General features: G+C 36.6%; 1 protein-coding gene across 1 annotated transcript in view; it reads right to left on the bottom strand.

Annotated features, from left to right (window-relative positions):
- Window positions 1-6,657: 6,657 nt before the first annotated feature.
- The window catches only part of LOC107756995 (dehydrogenase/reductase SDR family member 13-like), a 31,135-nt gene continuing 22,357 nt past the window's right edge, over window positions 6,658-15,435 (bottom strand). Inside the window, exons 6-7 of the transcript XR_001641887.1 lie at window positions 7,713-7,719; window positions 6,658-6,668 (exon numbers count right to left, since the gene is read on the bottom strand). The gene's annotated coding sequence lies outside the window, so the exon portion shown is untranslated. The remainder of the gene's footprint in view (window positions 6,669-7,712; window positions 7,720-15,435) is intronic.

Raw genomic sequence — 15,435 nt, 5'->3', positions numbered from 1 at the left:
GGTTTTCCGGGAAGGGCCCCCTCAGTTCCTCCATCTGTCCGTCTGTCTGTCTCTGCAGAGGGTCACTGCGGGGGGTGGGTGGCACACCCCCTTCGATGCCCGGAACGGTGCCACGCCTGCACAGAGCCGTGCAGTAATACGGACGGTGCCCTGCGCCGCCATCGGATGGGCAAGTCTGCTTTACCTGCTGCGATTCCATTACCAGGCTGCCTGTTCCAGCGCTCAAGTGTTTCTGTAGCATATTAAACAGATTAATAGAACAATGCTCCGGGGAGCAAGCGGCCTGTCAATCTCGGCTAAAAACACAAAAGCAGAAAGTTAAAAAAGCCCATGGCTGAACTCCAGAGCCGATAAAACACGCTGGAATCTGCGGAGGAGGGGGGGAGTAACACAGATGGTAAATATTTATTCTCCATCTCGTCGCTTTAGAGACCACACTAACACACTCGTGTACAAAGACGGGCATACAGAAACACACACACACATGAATGCGGCACAGCCCGTTTGCTTGGCCTGTTCGTCTGTCACATATACACACACAACATGAACATACATTCACAAACAGATCCGTGCCATTTTCCAAGAATCCAAGGTCAGACTGAAACCTCAGTTCTGTCTAATAAAATATATAGTGACAGTAATTACATTTTTACCATGCACTGCTAGAGACTGTATTTAGTCTGTTTCAAAGTGCAAAGCGGCTATTTTACAGGCATGTCATGTTTATGTTGTCCACGAATGCAATTTAATGTTATGATTTAAAGATCTAAAGACACGTCGCGCATTGTCCTGAGAGATTTGGAGCAAATTCACTCTGCGCGGAATTTCTCCTAGAGATTTCAGAAGATTCAGGCTGGTCTGCAGAGACCACAGAGGCATGCTGGTCTATCTGCTATCTTGATCACAACTCAGCGACCAGAACTGAATTGCTTAAGGTTTACGGTAACTGATTGTGTGCGTTTCATAAAATATTCCAAAAAAGGTTATTTGGGTCATTTTCTGGGAAACAAACACAAATTCACTTACTTAAACTATCAGCCACTGAGTCGACGCATTATGTGAAACTGTCTTTTTGTCAAATCCATTGGCTTTTCCCTGTCCCAGGGCTGGCTGTGGAGACAGTGCAGTGCATTAGCAGGTTAATTGGCATGTGTTGGATCACAGGAGGGTCGCCTCCAGTTTAATTGTGCACCGTCCTGTTGGCTAACCTCAAAGAACGGAGGTCCTCTTGAGCAGTGGCCAGGGCCCACTAGGGGGCCTTAAATGTCCAAGGAGGTTGCAAAATGACTTAAAATTATTTTGTTTTACTAAGACTGATATAATTTAATTAAAAACATAAAAAAAGATGTACAGTATTTATTTTTTACATTTCCACAAAAAAATTTAATGAACGTTTTATACACTATAATTAAAAAGTTTGTGGTTAGTAAGATTTTTGAAGCATTGAAATTAATACTTCTATATAGCAACGACATGTTAAAAGTGCTGTTCTTAAATGCTGTTCTTTTGAACTTATGTTTTTACTTTTTATTTGTTTTGGTTTCCACAAAAATATTAAGCAGCACAACTGTTTTCAACATTGAAAATAATAATAAATTGTTTATTAAATATGTATTATTCTTGAGCATCAAATCAGCATATCAGAATTATTTCTGAAGGATCATTTGACGCTGAAGACTGGAGTAATGGCTGCTGAAAACTCATCTTTGCCATCACTGGAATAAAATTTTAAAATTTATTGCAACAGAAAACAGTTATTTTAAATTGTAATATTATTTCACTTTAGACATTTTTCAAAAACATCTAAAAATCTTACCAACCTCAAACTTTTGATCTTTTTGTTTTTAATGAGGATCTTACCTTCCTTAAAAATGTCTTAATCATGATTAATTATTTTAATCAACTGACATTGCCAAAAATGGTTTTGCCATGATTACAGCAGAAGTATCATTAAAAAAATATCTAACCTACATGAGGCTTAAACATTGTATTGGACAATAAAGTCAAAAAAGGTCGAGAAACACTGTTTTAGGACTGGTGTTATATGGCCTGTACAGCATGCAGAGGAAGATATGTGATAAAAGCGATCATTTACACCTGAAAACAATAGACAGATATGCAAATACAAAAACACCCGACCAATATTAACATAAAATGAGTTCACATGTAAAATGTATACAGCTGAGAATTAATTAGCAGCACAATTGATGTGCTTGGTTTTGTGAGCTGCTGTCCAGGGTGCTGAAAAGAGTCACAATCATGCTGCATTCAGGCATTTCAAGAAGCGGTTATGACAGATTCTCTTCACTTTCCAGTCACAACCATCCACACCTCAGTTCAGCCTGACCTTCACAGGTGCCCTTTCCTGCTCCGTCGCAGTGCAGCCACCTACCTTCTCTCTCTCTCCCCTTTACTTCCATTCACTCTCTCTCTTTCTCTGATCCTGTCATTCTATCTCTCTCAGTTTGCACCTCTCCCCCAAACACCCCTTTCTCAACCCCCCTCTGCACTCGTTTGCATTCCTCTCTGCCCGCTCCTGGATCATCTCCACTTGGCAGCCAAGCCGGCCCTGTCTGTTTTCATTCCTCTCCAAGAGGACAAGTAATTTGGGAGAGAAGAGAGCAGATGACCACTGGCTTCTGACCTTTCCTGCCTCAATTTAACTCCTCCGTGTAGCACCGCGAAAGTGGCAATCAGACTAGGCAGAAGTGACACCCTCATCTGAGCATGGTGGAGCCCCACACACAATCACAGTGCCACTTTCCATCACAGCACCGAGAGGGCTAGGAGGAGAGGAGGGGTTGGCCGAGATGCCACGGCCGTCTCCCTCCACACTAGCTCTTATTAAAGCCGTGGTGGAGTGGCCAATGAGAAAAGCATCATTAACCAGGCTGGACTGCGGGCTTGTCATCAAAATGTGATGACATAGTTGGAATGATCCTTACACTTTGTGTGTCAAGTGCTAATAGACTTGGTTGGGAGTGAGGCAAACAGCAATGGGAACGTGAAACATTGTTTGTTGAATTACACATTAAAAAATGGCTCAAACAAGTTTATTAGCACTAAATGGTTTGTTTGGTTTAGTAAAAATAATTATTAAGCCAAACAAGATACAAGCCTACATTCAGAGCATTTAATGCATGTATTTTTATGTAATTCATTATGTATTATGCGTCATTTAAACAAATAATTTAACAAAGATTTGCTCAGTTTAAAAAAATATTGAAGTAAAGAATATGAAGTAAAGTAATAAATAATTAGTATAATAAAATGTAAATGATTAATTCCATATATTACAATTAATAAATGTGTTTTACTTGTTTATATATAAAAGTGTATTTTTAAATGTATTATTTATTCACAAGGACCGAGCAAAATAAAATACTACAATAATTACATAAAAATTACATCTGTATGAGTCCACAACTTATTTAGTTTATATTACATATGCATAAATAAATATTATATCTATAAATATATATATATATAATTGATAATATATACAATTTAAAAAATTTAACTACTATACTACGTCACATTATTATCATAAACTATATATAATAATAATAATAATTTTTAATTATTCAATTAAATTAGTAGAAGTAGTAGTATTGTTGTTGTTGTTTTAATATATTTTGTAATTGTACAGCATTATTATCCTTTCTTTTTGACAAGAACAGAATGATGCTCTCATCTGAGAGGTCACACTACAGTTTGACAATTCATGCCCCTGGTTCTAGAAATGTCCAGTGGCACCTAAAAACTTAGAGACTTCATCATTGCATTCTGAAATGCTGAAGCAGTCGATTATGTTTGTCTGAGTAGACGAGGGAGGGGGGGAGAACCATGTGGATGAACCGCGGCGCCTGCTCAGTATCAGCAAGTTCCACCACTGTTGCTAAAAGACATGCCAATGTGTGTGAATGTATGTAAGCTGGTGTGAAATACAATGTGTGCCATGCTCACAGGCTACACATGTTATGGCAAGAGCAGCCATGAAATAGAGTCGCTCAGAGGGGATCTGCTACAAAGTGGCATATGCAAAAAAACATCACACAAGCCACAACACAAACTGGATAAATGGATTACAGTCAATGTTCATGGACTAGTCGAGAAGCGGGAAACTTAAGGAGATGCACAAGCTTGTAACATGATCAGAAATGCAAAGAACTCTGGGAGGCAGATACGATATTCGAGTTAACTGCAAAATGAACAGCCAAGAAATGCTATTCTGAGAAAAGACTAACTAACATCTTTCATTCCAACCAGAGGGAGTTTACCTGAGTAGAGAGAAAAAAATCCTAAATGATTATATGCCTCTAAGGGGGGTAGTATCATTTGAAAAGATCCAGTCATTGTACTTGCTCATCCCCTCTGCGCTGAATGAAATTGTCTGATGTGCAAGATTTACCTTTGCCGCATTTGGCCCCACTCAGGCGAGAGGGTCGCGGCTCCACGTGTCATCTTGTGGCACCATCGCGGTGGCTCCAATTTACACACAGAGCCTCAGTTTAAAAAAATATTGAAGTAAAGAATATGAAGTAAAGTAATAAATAATTAGTATAATAAAATGTAAATGATTAATTCCATATATTACAATTAATAAATGTGTTTTACTTGTTTATATATAAAAGTGTATTTTTAAATGTATTATTTATTCACAAGGACCGAGCAAAATAAAATACTACAATAATTACATAAAAATTACATCTGTATGAGTCCACAACTTATTTAGTTTATATTACATATGCATAAATAAATATTATATAGAAGTGTATTTCTTATAATGTATTATTTATGTATTATTTATTCACAAAGACAAACACTACAATAATTACACATTCTGTATGAGTCCACAATTTATTTGTATTATATTATATATGCATAAATAATAATTATGCACATATTATACATTTATGATAATAATAATAATAATAATACTTACAATTTATTCATTAATAACATTTTATGATAGTACGCCTCTAAGGGGGGGTAGTATCATTTGAAAAGATCCAGTCATTGTACTTGCTCATCCCCTCTGCGCTGAATGAAATTGTCTGATGTGCAAGATTTACCTTTGCCGCATTTGGCCCCACTCAGGCGAGAGGGTCGCGGCTCCACGTGTCATCTTGTGGCACCATCGCGGTGGCTCCAATTTACACACAGAGCCGTTCTGCATTTCAAAGAAGCCCAGCGCGAGCCCTCCTGTTAGCGATCGCTATCTGAGCCCCGCGGACGCGAGATTAGGCCAGCTGGAGAAACCGCTCGCTGCTTCCCCCGCATTTACATTTTCATTTTCATATTAGATTTTTCCTCCTTTCCCCCTCCTGGGCTTTAACTAGCCCGTCCGCACACCTATGCTTCCCAGATCTCCCCAGAGCAGGGCTGCACAGGCTAAAGCCTGCCGCTCCGTCACTCTCCAGCCCTTATGATTAATGGAATAACTAATGAAACTTTTGATGTAAAAACAAATAATGGAGTTTGTCTGCGGAATGGCTTTCATGTATTTCATCTAAAGAGAAAGCACGACAGAAATAGATCAAAGAGTTACTAATAAATCCATGCAAGAAATACGAGAAGCATTCAAACAATATCGTGGAAAAAATTAAACGACTGCTAGATAAAAGGAGGTTTGCGCTCGCTCCTCGAGTGTTCTTGTTCTTCTGTGGTTTTGGGCTGTGAATCAGAGATACCGTTCGAAGCAGGCTAGACACAATTAGATGTTCTCGCCCTTGAAAATCAAACTCTGAAATGCTGACACTCTAAAAAGAACAAGAAACTATTGAAGCAGAAACCATGTTTCTCATGAAAAGCGCCAACATGTGTGAGCTAGGAGAACCATAGAGCTTCAGTCTGAGGTGACCTTAGCAGGACCCCCATGCAGGACCCCACTCTAAATTTGACTGGGATTTAATACAGAAGGGATAGTTGTTTTATTCCTTTGCAGCTTTAAAAGCTTCTGTCTCTCAAGCAGATCTTGGCACTCAGTGGACTTAAAGGGCCACAATAGTACAGTGATGCATTGCACACATAAACACCAATGACTTGGCCTGCATATTAAAGGCAGGGAGCCACACACCTATGCATTCTCATCACTTTCCTTGGCCTTGACAAGTAGACAGAAAAACTAAATCAGTCTACCAACAGAAAGGAGTCACCGGCGTGTCACAGGCTGACAGTGGTCAAATGGGTCAGCCGAACTAATGCACATGATGAACTAGCCGTCAAGAGGCTAATAAAAGCATGTGGAGTTAAATCAATGCTTTTCTTAGCTACCTATAATTTAGTGTGCAATTTTTGTCTGGAGTGTCTTAAAAGGATAGTTCACTTAAAAATTCTGTCATTAATTACTCACCCTCATGTCATTTAAAACATACTTTCTTCCATAGAACAAAACAAAAAAAACAAAAGAAAGATGGTCTTTTCTATGAAATAGAAAAACATATTCAAAACATCTGCAAAAATAAAATAAAATAATTATTATTATTATTATTAAAGGTGAAATTATTAATAAAATCAAAAGATTTAATTAATAATGGTTTAAAACATTTTTAAATAATTAAAAAATAATCCTATGAAAATATTATGTGAAAATGGTATTATTATTATTATTATTATTATAAATAGCAACATCATTAATATTATTATTATTATTATTAATGTTGTTCCTGTTTATAATAATAATATATAATTTTCATATAATGTTTTCATAAGATTATTTTTTATTACTTAAAAATGTTTTAAATCATTATTAATAAAATCTTTTCTTTATGGTTTTATTAATAATTTATCTTTAATAAAATGAACAAAAGATCATTTTATTTTAAAAATAAAATAAAATGAAATGTGTTTCTAACACACAGCTATAATGTATGGCTGTTGTATGTATGTAAAAGAGCTGCAAGAACATTCTTCACAATATCTAATTTTTTATTTTACTTTGGATCAACTTTGAATTATTTTACTTTGTTTTGTATGACAAATGTCTGGTAAACAGAAATTATCACAATTATTCTACAAATAACTATCAGTTATCTAAAATGCTTAAGAGCTGACAGGAGCCAATATATTCTCACATTTTTGTGGATTATACAAAAACAATTAGAATGATCTGGATTTTCCATTACTAGGAGAAGTAGAAGTAGTCTACCCAAGGGTTACTTATAGCTGTAAATGTTTATTTGTGTGAGTAGCTCTGGCTTATCTCCTGACAGAGCGGGGGAAACGGAAGGAAGAGGAGGAGAAGAGAGGAAGACTCGTTTTACATTTTCTGCATGCTCCTGGTGGCAGACAGCTGACCTTCACTGCAGACATGCTCGGGCGGGTAACCGCGTTCAAATTAAGTCCATTCCAAAGGACTACATGAAACGGCCATGGTGCTTTAAAGTCGTTCAATTAGATTATCCTTTTCATTTCTTTCTTCTTGCGTGCATTCAAGACGCAGACATACGGCAAAAAAAAATGTACACACAACCTCACATACACATGTGAAGGAACACACACATACACTCACAACAGAGTTGGACAGAAAAGGAAGATATGGGGCAAAAGAGTAAGAGAGGAAGTGGAAATGAGTGAGAAAGAAATAAGAATGACAAGTAAGCATCGTGAACGTGATCTGCAGCCTTGATTCTAAAACGTGTAGCAAATTCAACCCTGGAAAGGGAGACTAAGGCCGCTTATACACAGTTACTGTTTTACTTTCTTAATACATAACGTCTCATTACGCATGATTCATATTCCAAAGAAAAAAAAATTTCTCTTCATCATCTTTCATCAAAGTGTAATAACTTATTCTTGACATATCTAGCAATTTGTGGATGACTGACGAGTATGAAAGACAGGCTATAACACTAGGTAGGATAATTGCTAAGAAACTGATTCTGTGAATGTGGAAAACAGATTGAGTGTCCAAATTTTAAATGTGAGCTAAAAGCAGTAAACATACTGATACTGAAGAGGCTAGGATATATAAATAATCACAAAACTCAAATAATAATAGTAGTTACATAACAAATAATAATATTAGTTACATATATATATATGTAATTTTTATATATTACAAATATTTTTTTTTTACTAATAATTTTCCTTTTTGACTGACATCAGCAATCCATTTTATTTTCCCCCTTCTCCAACTGCCTGATTTTAGTCTGACATGTTACGGACACTATTAATGATCCAATATATTCCATAACATCAGGTGCTGTCAAACATTTTTTTCTCATTAAATATCCTGTCTCACACAGAAACATATCACGTTATGGACGTGAAATCAGTTGCAAATGCTTCATCATGGTGCCCTTTACAAAAAATAAGATCTATGGTATTACCTTGTATTTTTTGGACAGTACCAATACAATACCACTTTTTTCTATTTGAACAATTAGTAATATTATGGTACTGTACCTTGGAGTACCTGGTGCAACCACTTTACATTTTGTAAGGGGTGAAAGGGGAGAAGACCCCCAATATTCTTCCAGCCTTGCTCTTTGATTCACCCCCACCCACACAGCCCATCCCTCCTTCTAACTCTCCCACTTTCTCTCCTTCTGCACTTATTTTCTGCCCCTGCTGTGATTTTGAATCCCTCCAGCTTGTCAAGAGGACTGGCTGTGCGGACAGCACTGTATCACGCATTACAATTCACTACAGCTTTGTGTGTGTGTGTGAGAGAGAGGGGAGGTGTTGGGAGGGGGGTTGTATTTTCAGGGGAGTTACCATAATTATATGACAAAATGCTGCAAATCTCACAGGGTGCCGAACACAGGAGCAGGGGTCAGGGGACAGAGCACTTTCGGCGGGGTAATTTGTAAATGTCATTCAGGTGGGCTCCTCTGTCAAAGCCCGGTATCCGCAGCAGGCTTTCTCATGCAGATTTCTAGAACTAGAGCTGCCAATGCTGCTTAATTCTGCTGACCTCCTTGTCAGTATTATCTAGTACTGCTGGTGTAATCAGCAAAAATATGTGTTTGAAAAAACACTCACTGCGTTCATGAAAAATATTCTGACAACCGTGTTACAAAATGTTTTTTTTTTTTTTGGTTTAGTAATTATTGTCTCTAAATTGTCCAAATCACATCATATTCCAAAAATTAAAAGAAAAAATAAAGCCAACTATTAGAGACCTTAAGATTTTTTGCATTGTGAAATGATTTACTGGAGAATCATTTCACCCACAACTGTCATTGCTGTAATGTGAAACACTCATTCCCATTCCCAAAAGTCTCATTCCCATTATTATAAAATAAATAAGACTACAAATAATAAATAAAAAAAGACTACTATTAAAATTCAAAAGAATGTATACATCATTACATATTTTATTTTGTATTATTATTATTATTATTATCATTAACAATTAACAACATCAATTAATTCTAAATACTATAATACATTTGGAATCATTTTATGTTTTACTTTTTATTATAATTATTATTATTATCATTATTATTATTAATAACTAAATGTATTATATTACTGAGAATTAATTGTCCTAAAAAGAATAAATAAAATAAAAAACCCTACAGGTCATGCCCGCTCTTAAATCTTCAATAATATTCATCTACTGGGTTTTTGATCAACTCAGCGGAACACGTAAAAGACTTTAAAAAACAATAAAGATTAAATTTCATGAGGGTTCAATTAAGCAGTGATAGTATCGTCCGTAATATAAATATTTCATCCAATGGAATTGCTGTTTGGAGAACAAAATTATGTCCATTGCATGGAACAAGACAAAAAAAAAACCATATGGTAAACCACGTAGTGCTGTGTAATCGTACTTTAAGTGTTTGGCCTCAGTAGCCAGTTTAGACAGAAACGACACAAGATCAGACACTGGCTATATGATTAGATGCCTGTGATATGACCAGAACCCGGCTTCAGAATGTGTTACTCCAATCTGAATAATCACAAAGAGAGCATTCCAGACCCAATCGATGCACTATCGCTATTATCCTTTAAAAGAGTCGCCTCATTTTCCCTCAAGTGGGCTATCAGTGTTACCTCCAACCCATACATTTCAAGGCCTTGCCGAAGTTTCTATCTCATCCCTCCCCTCTCTGAATTAATTTCAAGGCTGTAGCTTGTTGCAGCCTTGCTTGCGAGAGCTTGCAGGTTTTTCCAGGACACTACGTGCTTGAGACAGACACTTACCACCTATGATGCCGAGGTTCTTTAGGATACAGCCAAAGCCTCAAGGACTGAGACATTGCGCAGAGTGGACGGTTACACAATGGATGAGCAATTGCAACGCTTTCAGAAGCGCTTCCCTTAAGGTTTTACTGAGGAACGGGACATGAATTGATGTTTAGTGATGTGGTTCATTACCTACATGAGGATCCTTGTGTAGCAGATCCTATAACCTCAATGATTCATGGTCTCCATGACAGAACAGTAAGCAATAGTATTTATATAATCTCAATCACTATTTACTAAACAAATATTAAACTATTCAAGGCGAATCAATAAAGCTAGGAATGCCACCAAAATATAAAAAGCAATGTCCAGGTAGATGTAAAGTTGAATCCAAGAAAACAAGCAGTGCACAAAAGATCTCATGAGAGCAAGGGAAAAACCTTACCTGATATGCATATCTAGATTTTATATAAATTACTTCATATAAATTACTTTTTCTATAGGGTCAACTGTAGAAGGTCCTTTATATAAAAAAAAAAACACAAAATGTTTTATTTCTTTGATTTGAAACAGCTTTCATTTTCTTTTCTTTTTTCTTCTTTACGAGCAAACAGTGTGCTCCCCTCTGCTTTAAAGTACAAGTTAAAATCACTAAAATAAAAAACATTTAAAACGTTTAGATTAAATGTTAACTGGTAAGAGGTAGAAGCAAAGTAATTATACTACATTAATAATCATTTACAATAGTTATTTTACACTTCCTGCACTTATATAATGCAGTTATTAATGTAGTATTTTAAAAGTACATTTCACACAAAAAATATATATATTTTACCAAAATGTATTAGTCAGAATCACTGCATTCACATTCTATTGCACATGTGCACACCTGCACCTGCTCACTAAAGTCTGTGAAGTATAAATTCGGAAAGAAACATAAATTCAGCTATTTTCTAAATGCACGTTTTAGATCTTATTGTGAACGATTCATTTGTGCATATATGTATTATTTTTAAGTTATTTATTACTTACTGTTTAATCAAAATGTCATAACTGGACCACAATAAAAATGACCGATTTCTCTCTGGTGATGTAGGCTATGCAGAACTTCTCCGAATCATGTAATCCTCTTAAACCCCGCCCACATCTTAAAGTCCAATCAACAACCAATCCCTAGAACCAAGTCCCCACCCTACTTGTTTTTTTTCCATAATCTGTTGCACTCAGATGTATGTCACAAAACAGAAAAAAAGATCTGTCACTAGACTCACTACTCATCGCAACTTTACCAAAGACTTGCTTTTAAGATGAGCGATTGGGCAAAATGGAAATGCTCATTTATATTTAACATTTACAGATAAGGATAGAATCATAAAATGAACGTTATGCAATGGGAAAACAGTTTAAACACTTTTTATAAAGCATTTTTTATAAAGCATATTTGCTGTTGATTATTTTCATTATTAATTAGATGTTGCAGTCCTACATAAGACATTTCTTTCTGTGGTCTTGGCATTCATTGGTGACTTTCATAGCTTTGAAATGGGGAAGACAGGCATCATTAGACTATTTCCTTCAGCAGAGTGGCTATAATAGGGCTGTAGGTTTTATACTCAAGTGGGTTTTATACTTATTCTGTCTGAGTACAGTGCATTGCAGCTTCCCAACCAAGCGCCAATCATTATATCTAAAGCAGCTGTGATATTCATTATAAGGAGGCACCTCGCCTTGACCATTCTACTCGCAGCCGATGGCACAAAAGCCTCCACTCAATGCCTCGCCAACACTTTCATCGTACAAGTTTGTATATTTATGCTAACCTGTTTAATTCCATTTTATTCAACTGTTAATATCTCCTTTCACTCTCCAACTGCTCCCAACCTCTTATAATAATAAGAATAATTCTTAAACGGTAAATGGTCAAAACCTCATTCTGTAAGTGAAAACCCTGAGCTAATGAATTGCATATGTTGAACTTGATGAAATAAATTTAATGAGATTATTTTACAAAACAGATCCACATACAAACGCAAGAAGAAATGCTACGGATGTGGAATTGAAATGAACAGAAAGGCTGAGAGGTTCAAGGCGAAAGGGTTTTTTTTTTTTTTTTGCACTGCAGGTCTGTCTACGGCCCAATACTGTAAGAACTTAATGCCATAAGAGACCCTGCTATTTGAATGCAGGGGCTTTTTTATCAGGAGCACAAGTGGTGCAGAAAAAATTGCTTGGGATTAATTTGGGTGACGGCGAACACACAGCTGGGATCAGCGCGTGCAGCCTTCACCACCCTTGCTCGGGATATGCTGGGGTTGCATGGTCTGTTTATTAACGGTGACTCTACTCCCATTGAGAGGCTGAGACTAGGGGGCTGGAGTCAGTGATGCAACTTTAAAAGGCATTTAGCCAATAATAACATACATGTACAATACGATAAGGAAATTAAACCTTTTTGGCCCCTCTCATCTTTGCAGTCACACCTAAGAACAGCCAGTTTCCCTCTCTTCTTTATCTATGTCCAATGCAGAGCTCGGCTGTATCATCTCAAAACATGCAGGATCATGTGTTCATGTGTGTAAATAAGGCGAAAGCGAATTATGACTGTGTGTGAAGAATCAAAGCATCCGGTCCATGATACAACCCTATTGGGGATGTGAATGTAAATGCATGCTATGTTGTGGATGTTTTATTTCTCGGTCATACCAAACTGTTTCTGCGGGGTGCAGATGGGTACTGTAGTTAATGGACCAGCACTCTGAGGCATGGCTGCATTTCATTCGGCCTGACCGTAGCACTTTTACAGCAGGAGTGGACGCTGGGCTTTGAGCAATGTTTGCGGTTGGCTGTTCGTACATTTAATACGTATCTCAAAGCTGATGACGGTGGACCCACTGTGGAGGAAACGGCTTCATAGGTTCAGCTGTAGCTTCTCATAATGTAGTCTCCCTTTAGAGAAATCCACAGTTACTGTAAGTGGAGACGATGACTATGGCTGGGTGATATATAATTGATTTTTTTTAACCAAACTGTAAAAAAAATTATATTATTTACTTATTTAATATGGTTGTATTACATGTAGGCATTTTTATTTAATAATTTGATTTAGGGATGCATGATATTATCAGAACGTTAATGGAATCGGCCAATAATGGCTTAAAATGTAAATAACGGCATCGACCCAATATGAAAAAAATATGCCGATATGCCTTGCCGATAATACGAATACGGCAATAAGGTCACGTCAGCAGTGATTTTTCCTGAATGGTGATTAGATTCACTGTTTTGGATCACTGCATTAGTGCATTTAATCTGAGAATGCAAGTACAGGATGTCCTTTGTGCCATAGAGTCAGCAGCATAGACTGTATAAAAACATGGACATAGTGTCCGTGACGTCACCCGTAGGTTTCTGAAGAGCGTTTTTGAAGCTCAAAGTTGGCGGATCCGGCCGTCGCCATCTTGGCAGCGCGTCACTGCGCGTCACTCCCGGATAATCGAAAATGGGCAAAGAGGCGGGAGCTGGTTGCTGAAACAACTCCCACCTAGCTCGACGGTGGTGACAGCAGCGGCAATCCACCTGTCACTCAAGTGGCCACGCCCTTAATTATGCAGAACTTTAAGGCTTAATATAATTTAAACGGATGAGTTATAAAAAAAAGTCACCCCCCTCACAGTTGTCATGAAGGGCAAAATTAACTATATAGACCAAAACCACTTTTTGTACCAGGCTGTAAACATATTTTATTCTGCTGTAAAGCTGGGCATTTTAACATGGGGAGTCTATGGGACTGACCCCCTTTTGGAGCCAGCCTCTAGTGGCCAGTCATGAATTGCAGTTTTAGTCACTTCCCTGTTGGTTTCACGAGAGAGCCTCCCCCGGGTCCTAATGCCCCTCTTGTAAGGAATTTTATTTACTTAAGGGGCGCTGTTGATCTACTTGTAATTAAATTAAATTAAAATACACAAATAACATTAAGATTGTGTTTCTGATTAAATAAAACAGAAATTGATGATTGTTTATATTGTGTGGGAATGAATGAATGAATGAATGAATGTTCAAAAAAAAAAATCCCCACACCGTTTTCACTAAATGAACAAGGACAAATTATTAAATCACATAATTAAATGTGTCAACCTACTATACAATATAACAATACTAAATAAATAAATAACAGCAATATTTACCTGTATATACCAGCAGAAACTTCAATGAACATTAATGAGTGATAATTCAAAGGAATTGCTGAATTGAACAACTTTGAATCATTTAATACAAAATTGACAACTTAAAGTTAAATGATTCACATAAATGGATAATGGATAGAACCACCTTCTAGTAGTTGGTAAGTTTGTACTACTTAAGTTTAAATTTGATTAAAACAAATAAGCATTAAAACATTTCTATCTTAATTATACAGTCTTTAGAAAACTTAATAACCAATAATGTGCACCAAATCATTGCAACACAAAATATAGCTTAATAATAGATTCGCCAGCACGAATATAGTTTGTATATTCAATATATATCATCCGGCCATACTGACGTCCAAAAACAGAACTCCTACAAGTAAATGAAATATGTGACTACGGGAGAGAATGAACGAAAGAAAGAAAAAAACATTTCAAAGCCATTTTCACAAGAAATGCTAATCAGCACCGTTTTCAACCAGAGGTCCATGTATGCTATAAAAGGACACTTAAGCAGTCAGCCACTAGTTCTCCCTTAGGCATCCATGGTTTCACTGCAACTATCACTGCAATAACATGAAAGCACACTGCATTACACCCATTTGGAGAGGTCACGTTCAAATGAGCTTTGCATTAGACGTGCAGCCGCACACATACGCACGCATCCTGTAGATGAGAGACAACTTTCAGCTAATAAGCATTGTCTGGCCAAGGGCAGAGTGTTATTTCACAGCATAACTAACTGACTGATTGCTCAGTATCTAGTAAGAAAATAATGTTTTGACGAGCTATACTTGATGTAGAAACCATTTTTACTCAAAATTTGCTAGTAAATTTCACAAATAATCACAAAGAAACAGCAAGTAAAACATTGAATTAAACATGAAATTCTAAAGTACAAAGACTGAAATTGCATTTTCTTGTAAAACGTACTCCATTAATCTTTTAGTTTTATTTACAACTTACAAGTATAAATGAGAATGTGTAATCAAATATTTTGAAAGCACACCACGGTCAATTTTAGTGTGATTTTACTGTATATGTAGTGATATAATGTATGTATGTATATATATGTATATATGTATGTATATATATATATATATATATA

The sequence above is a fragment of the Sinocyclocheilus rhinocerous genome, unplaced genomic scaffold (assembly GCF_001515625.1).
Source record: "Sinocyclocheilus rhinocerous isolate Xijiao unplaced genomic scaffold, SAMN03320098_v1.1 scaffold1152, whole genome shotgun sequence".
Lineage (NCBI taxonomy): Eukaryota > Metazoa > Chordata > Actinopteri > Cypriniformes > Cyprinidae > Sinocyclocheilus > Sinocyclocheilus rhinocerous.
This window is presented reverse-complemented; position numbering and strand designations above follow the sequence as displayed.